At 44.0% G+C, this 6,886-nt stretch overlaps 1 protein-coding gene across 1 annotated transcript in view; it reads left to right on the top strand.

Annotated features, from left to right (window-relative positions):
• The first annotated feature begins 1,066 nt into the window (after window positions 1-1,066).
• Window positions 1,067-6,886, top strand: part of LRRC4C (leucine rich repeat containing 4C) — a 1,070,267-nt gene continuing 1,064,447 nt past the window's right edge. The window contains exon 1 of the mRNA XM_077322206.1: window positions 1,067-1,157. The gene's annotated coding sequence lies outside the window, so the exon portion shown is untranslated. The remainder of the gene's footprint in view (window positions 1,158-6,886) is intronic.

Raw genomic sequence — 6,886 nt, 5'->3', positions numbered from 1 at the left:
GTCCTTTTTGTGGAGGGGGGGGGGAACTCAGGTATAACTCAGGTGTAGGAGAAGGGATTGTAGAAGGGGAAACAGGGAGTGTTTTTTTTAAAGGAAACACCTCTGAAACTAAAGTTACTACATTAAGTACTGCAATTTAGGAGTAGTTCACTGGATTTCCTTTACTCTGGAAGAGATGCCTTACCCATACACATATGCCTGAGAACTTTGCTGCAGACAAACAAAACCCAAAGAAGTTTCCAAAACTGTGGCAGAACTTATCCCAGCTAGTCTGACAACGGAATAGCTATTGCTCTTTGCAGTGTGATTCCTGTGTAACTGTGCAAAAGATTGCAGCATATGATGTGATTTCTGTACAGCCTGGTACATTACACTTTCTGCACAAGAGTGTGTCCAGCTTGAGGCTGGGATTGCCTGCATGAAAGGACAGGAAAGCTGTGTACAGAATTTTTGCTTCTATACTTGCTTTTTTCCAGCAAAGACAAGAATCTCTGCAATTTTGTCAGTTCACAATTCTCATGGCATCAGTATTTATTTCTGTTTATTCTACCATACTGTTTCATTTGCACGGCCCTTGATGCCATTTCCTGAGGCAGCCCCTTTTCATTGTAGTATTGCCAAGGTCCTGTGAATACCTTGGCAACACACCAATGGGCATGTTTGTTCCACCAGGTGCTGTAGTGAATAGCAAAAAAAAAAATCCCCAATCAGCTCACTTCACAGACTCATCAGCGTCAAGCTTTTAGTGCCTGTAAATGCCGCTTGGGGGTAACTGGTGGAAACTGGACTAAAAGCATTCCCATAGTGTTGTGGGCACCAAGAGGCTGAAGGAGTCACAGAAATCTCACTTCTTAAGAATAGTCAGCTGATTTCTTTTCCGGCTAATAGCTTATTTAAACTTGCCTTTTAGAATGAGAGGTACAAAATTGCTGAACGTAAACATAGGCAACTGATTACAATCTAGACGTAATTCTACATTTGGAGGTACCAAGTGTATTATGGCTGGGATACACCCCTATAAATAAAGAGTTTGCAGCTTACTTCCTCCCACTCCAGATGCAAACATCCACTTGCCAATGGCTGGTGCGTCCCAGCAAAGGGAGAGCTAAAAGAGGACCAGACATTCTTTCTTGTGTACTATTGGCTGGAAGAACTGGGTAAGTCATAATAATGTTAGTTGAGTGAAGAATTCACTATCAGCATATTGGATTTTGTAATAATATGACAATGATTTCTTGCTGATTTCATCTGAGCCAACAAAGGAACAGAATACATTAGTATGCATGGAGCTTCAGAACACAATATGCTACAAGCTGTCCATTTCTATACGAGCACCCAGTAATGTTGCTTATCAGCCTTTGGGATGCAGATAAACAGCACACGAAGCAATCCAAGGGGCAGCTGCTGAAGACACAGAAAAATAAAAGATGCATAGGAACGAAGGGGAAAGGCAACAGAAGGGTGGGGAAGAAAAAGGAGACTGGATGGTGTCAGCAAGAACAGGGGTGAGAAGACTTCAAGAGACAAGAGTGCATCCTATTGTCAGTCTCAGATGTCTGTTTGCCATTTTTATGCACCTTTTCCATGTACCAAAGGATTAACATCAAAGGCTTGTCTTCTGCTATTTGTGATAATTTCTGAATGTTAAAATGGAGCAGCAAATATAGGAGAACTAGTTTTAAATCAGATGCATGCTTTGTTGTATGTTGGCTTTGCATCACTTGGTTAGCAGATTGTTCTGAGTAGAGTCATCATGTGAAAACTTCCATAGTACTCAGATGGTTCACTTTTATTTATTTATTTATTTTTAAAGTACTTGCTGCTGCATCTAAGTAGGCCAGTGTCCTGATCACAATGGATTGAAACTTTGTTTTTCTTTGTGTCTTGTTGAATATATACTGTGCTTTATATCTCTGCTGAATGCTGAAAGGGAAACGCAAGGAATGGACAAACATGGAGAAGTCTAGATCAAGTAGTAAACATCTGTTTTTTCCCCCAACTTGCTCAATATCATCTCACAGAATTTTGCCTAAACTTCAGGTTGCACATAGGGCAAGAGCAATTCAAAAGCAATCTGTGACATTTTGTTGAGGGTTTGCACTTGCTAGGAATATTACTACAGTGAAAGTGAATTTAGAATCACTAAAAATCATTACACAGATACTTCCTGTTCTTCCCAATTCAAGCCAATCATCCCCTATTTGTTTTCTCCTCACCTCATACAAGAGTGCATCCTCCTGAATCTGTCCTCCGCTCCACTACCCATATTCTAGTTAGCTGCCCTTATCGTTCTGGCTCTGGTTTCCTCCCCATTGTGCTCCCCCTTCCTTTCTACTTCCTGTGTCTCTCTCACCCAAATTCTTACAACTTCTTCCTGTCCTGCTGTCTTCTCCCTCACTCCTTTTTCTTTTCCTAAAGTTAACTGTTTTGCAGCAATGATTTTAGGTACCTGAAGGACTCTCCTTGATGGTGTTGCTATTACTATTGGGGGCATTTTAGCTTTTTAATTTTATTTTTCTTAAGCTTATAAATGTCTACTATAAACCTAGGGATTAATTAAGATGTTCCTATAAACCTAGGGGATTTCCCCAGGCTTATAGGAACAAATACTGTATTCCCACCTGGCTCCCTTCTGAAGATTTTTGGGATCCACATTCTAGGTACTAGTTGGGAATGAGATATAAGAAGAGAGATGAGAATGAATAAATTAAGCTGCAGTGTGTGTGAGCATCAGTAGACATGGACTCATCTTTGCATACCTTACTTTTATCCTTTCCTATACATTTAAAAGTAGTTTCAGTTTCTGTATGTTCCCCAGATAACTAGAAAAGGTTAATTATTACTATTACTTTCAAACATAAGTAAAACAAATAGTGTTATTAGGTTTCAGTTTGATACTTGTTCAAATTATATGCCTTATTAAAAATAAGATTTTGGTTGAAAATAAACTGTTGTGTAAGGAAAGGGCATGGATATCACAACACAGCAGTATTGCTGGGAACATTGGTAATAACATTGTAATGTACCCAATTTTCTCATTACAATTACTCTCTAATGGGATTTTTAATAATTAGGTATAGCTGTGTGATTTCGAAATGCATAATATAAATGTCAAGTTTGATGTCATGTATCTTTTCCCACATTTGGCTCAAATATACATTGAGGGAGGACACTGCTGAAGTGGAGACTAGAAAGGGGTAAATAACCAGGAAACAAAACCTGCTTGGGACAGGCTATATTAGGTATAGGAGGTATGATTTCCTTGCCATGAGCCTAAAGCCTTGGGAGTTGTAACAGCAGTAAGGGTTTCTTTTCTAATGTAGCCAAGACACTATGGATTTTGAAAGAGTCCTTACTATGAGGTTATATATAATTCTTACAGCTGTTGCTTTTGTCCACAAGGTTTGAAACTGCCAAAAAGGCGGCGAAGACTTACCTGAGCCGCCCATTGGCGGGGCAAGGCCGGGCGAGAAGGAGCGACGCTGGACGCTTGTCCCCTCGGAGGGAAGGGGGCAGCTCGGGCTGCGCTCAACAGTGCGAGAGCCAAGTGGGTGGGACTAGGCGTCCGTTTCGGAACGCCGCCTGCCTGCTCTCTGCCTCTTTCGGGCTCGGCAGGCAAGCTACCCACCCACCCTCCCTTTTGAATTATTCATTCATTCACTTGTTTTGTTTGTCACAGCGGGTATGCGCATGGGAATGAGCCTATTTCGGGGAGCTGGTGTGCGATCGGCATCCCTGATGGGTTCAGGGCCTCCTTAATGGAGGTGGTTGGTAATGAGCGAGGGCCTTCCCAGCGGGGTAGGTCTACACAGCTCGTTCATGACTGAGTGGCTCTTGGGGGTAGCCAATGTGGTTCGCACTCTTTGGCTCCTTGAAGGGGCCGCTTCCCTCTCTTGGGAATCCAAGGTTTAGGAATTACGTATTCCCAGCGGGGAATTTAGTGACATACTCTTAGGGATTGTGGATTCCAGTTGCAGTCCTTTGATTGCACAACCAGGCTCATACCCATGCTGTGCCAACCTCTAGCGGGAGATGTTTTTGTTAAGAAGAAGAAGAAGAGTTGGTTCTTATATGCCACTTTCCCCTACCCGAAGGAGGCTCAAAGCGGCTTACAGTCACCTTCCCATTCCTCTCCCCACAACAGACACCCTGTGGGGTGGGTGAGGCTGAGAGAGCGCTGATATCACTGCCCGGTCAGAACAGTTTTATCAGTGCTGTGGTGAGCCCAAGGTCACCCAGCTGGTTGCATGTGGGGGAGTGCAGAATCGAACCTGGCATGCAAGATTAGAAGTCCACACTCCTAACCACTACACCAAACTGGCTCTGTGGCCAGTTATAAGCCAAATACGATTGGTGTTGCGTAATTTTTCACTCCGCAATGGCCTTCTACCAGCCAAATGGTATAAAGTGATCTTTTTTCCTTTGCAGGGTAATTTACGTTAAATTGTCTTCACATTCAGTGTTTTGGCAGTTTCCATATTTCTGATCCCACTATGTTTTCTTTTAATGGGAAAGACATTCAGCATCAATATTTCTTCATCACAGTAATCTTGCAGCCCCTCCCCCTTCTTTGGGATCTCTGTGGTGCCCTAAATATTGTTATTATCCATTAAGGTAAATTAAGAAAGGGCTAAGTTGAAATGGCTGACTCAGAGCAAACAAACAAACCAAAAAGAACCAAGTCAGCTTTCTAGCAGGCTGTGCAAGCTTTGCAGCTCATTGATATGTTTATTAAGATAACTTAAGCTATCTACTTGCTCAGGTTTCGCATGATTTCTTATTAGCTGATTTGCTGGCAATGTACAGATATGCCTAAATGGAGATGTTACAGGGCTGTGATCAGAAATGATCACCGCTAAAGGGGAGATGAGTGGGTTGTGCAAAGGATGAACTGGACATTGTTTTAAAAGAGACAAATTGTGATATTAAAAAATAAGGATTTATGACAGATAAAGGCAAGGATTATCTTAAACTCAGTCCTGGAACCTCATTGATGTAAGATCTGCTGTATACATGGCTGAACAGCATTTGGGGAATGACTTGTAGAATGAACATCAGAGGAAATGTTTATTTGGCATAGCTAGACTAGGGTGGCGCAGAGTGGTAAGGCAGCTGTCTGACAGCTTTGCCCATAAGGCTGGGAGTTCAATCCCAGCAGCCGGCTCAAGGTTGACTCAGCCTTCCATCCTTCCGAGGTCGGTAAAATGAGTACCCAGCTTGCTGGGGGGTAAACGGTAATGACTGGGGAAGGCACTGGCAAACCACCCCGTATTGAGTCTGCCAAGAAAACGCTAGAGGGCGTCACCCCAAGGGTCAGACATGACTCGGTGCTTGCACAGGGGATACCTTTACCTTTACCTTTAGACTAGGATCTTCCTGGTATTCATACCAAATAACCTCCTCCAGGGTCCCAGTTGGCTGATTCATGCTGTTTGAACACATTTCCTTCCTGCTCACCTCCAGAACAGAACAGTTAGCTAGTTACACTGATAGGATTCTTGCTCCTCTTCTTTTTTCTTTTAAACAAAACTATTTTATTTTTAAGTAGACTGGTGCTGTGCACCACCTTGGAAATTTAAACACTGCTGACAACTGATACATAGTAGAACTGGCCAGGTTCTTACCTCTCCACATCAAGCAAAAGATGACCAATCAGATCTTACCCTTGGTGAAGCTTTCAGAATAACTTTAAAGACAACTTTAAAGACAACTACAAATTATTTTAGTGATCTTCTTTTGGCACAGGCTGGTAAGGCAGGGTCCATGAGGCTGGGAGTTCGATCCCGGCAGCCAGCTAAAGGTTGACTCAGCCTTCCATCCTTCTGAGTACCCAACTTGCTGGGGGGTAAAACAGTAATGACTGGGAAGGAAATGGCAAACCACCCCGTATTGAGTCTGCCATGAAAACGCTGGAGGGCGTCACAACGTTAGGCAACAGGCGAGCACTAACTAACCCCACTAACCCCCCCCCCCAACCAACCCACATTAGCTGAGGGACATCAGGTTGCTAATACTATAATACTGTAATATGGGAGTGAGGCATTCAGATGAACCCAGGGAGCCTAGATCTAATGTCGGGACCGCCCACACTGGCCTCAACCATATGCCTGGTGGAAGGGCTCTGTCTTGCAGGCCCTGAGGAAAGTTGTTAACTCCGTCAGGGCCCTTAGTTCTTCTGGGAGATCATTCCACCAGGTTGGGGCCAGGGCCGAAAAAGCCCTGGCCCAGGTCGAGGCCAAGCGAACATCCTGAGGGCCCGGAACCACCAGTAGGTTCGCACCCATAGAGTGAAGGGCCCTGCGGGGGGCATAAGCAACCAAGCAGTCTCGTAGGTAGGGTGGACCCAGGCCGCATGTAGCCTTAAAGGTTAAAACCAAAACCTTGAATTTGATCTGGAAACAAATTGGCAACTAGTGCAGATGTTGAAGTACAGCATCCTGTTTCGTCTGCAGAATAACGCTGTGTACTAGGCCTCAAATCTGCAGAGATTTTGTTTTAAGTCTTCATATAAAGCTCTAACATGGTATGTTCAGGGGTCTCCTATCCAATAAACTGATCAGGCTCACACCTATGCGGTATGGCAGGGGTCTTGGCTCAGTGGTAGAGCACCTGCTTGGCATACAGAAAGTCCAGGTTCAACCCCCAACATCTCTAGTTAAAGGAGCTAGCAGTAGGTGATAGGAAGATCTCTGTCTGACACCCCGGAGAGCTGCTGCTTAGACCAGGGGTAATCAAACTGCGGCCCTCCAGATGTCCATGGACTACAATTCCCAGGGGCTTCTGGGAATTGTAGTCCATGGACATCTGGAGGGCCGCAGTTTGACTACCCCTGGCTTAGACAATACTGATGTCAATATTTTTCACACTGAAAAAGCCCTCCTCAACT

This window comes from Paroedura picta, chromosome 2 (genome assembly GCF_049243985.1).
Source record: "Paroedura picta isolate Pp20150507F chromosome 2, Ppicta_v3.0, whole genome shotgun sequence".
Lineage (NCBI taxonomy): Eukaryota > Metazoa > Chordata > Lepidosauria > Squamata > Gekkonidae > Paroedura > Paroedura picta.
The sequence above is the reverse complement of the archived record's forward strand: the minus strand, read 5'-3'. Positions and strand labels throughout refer to the sequence as shown.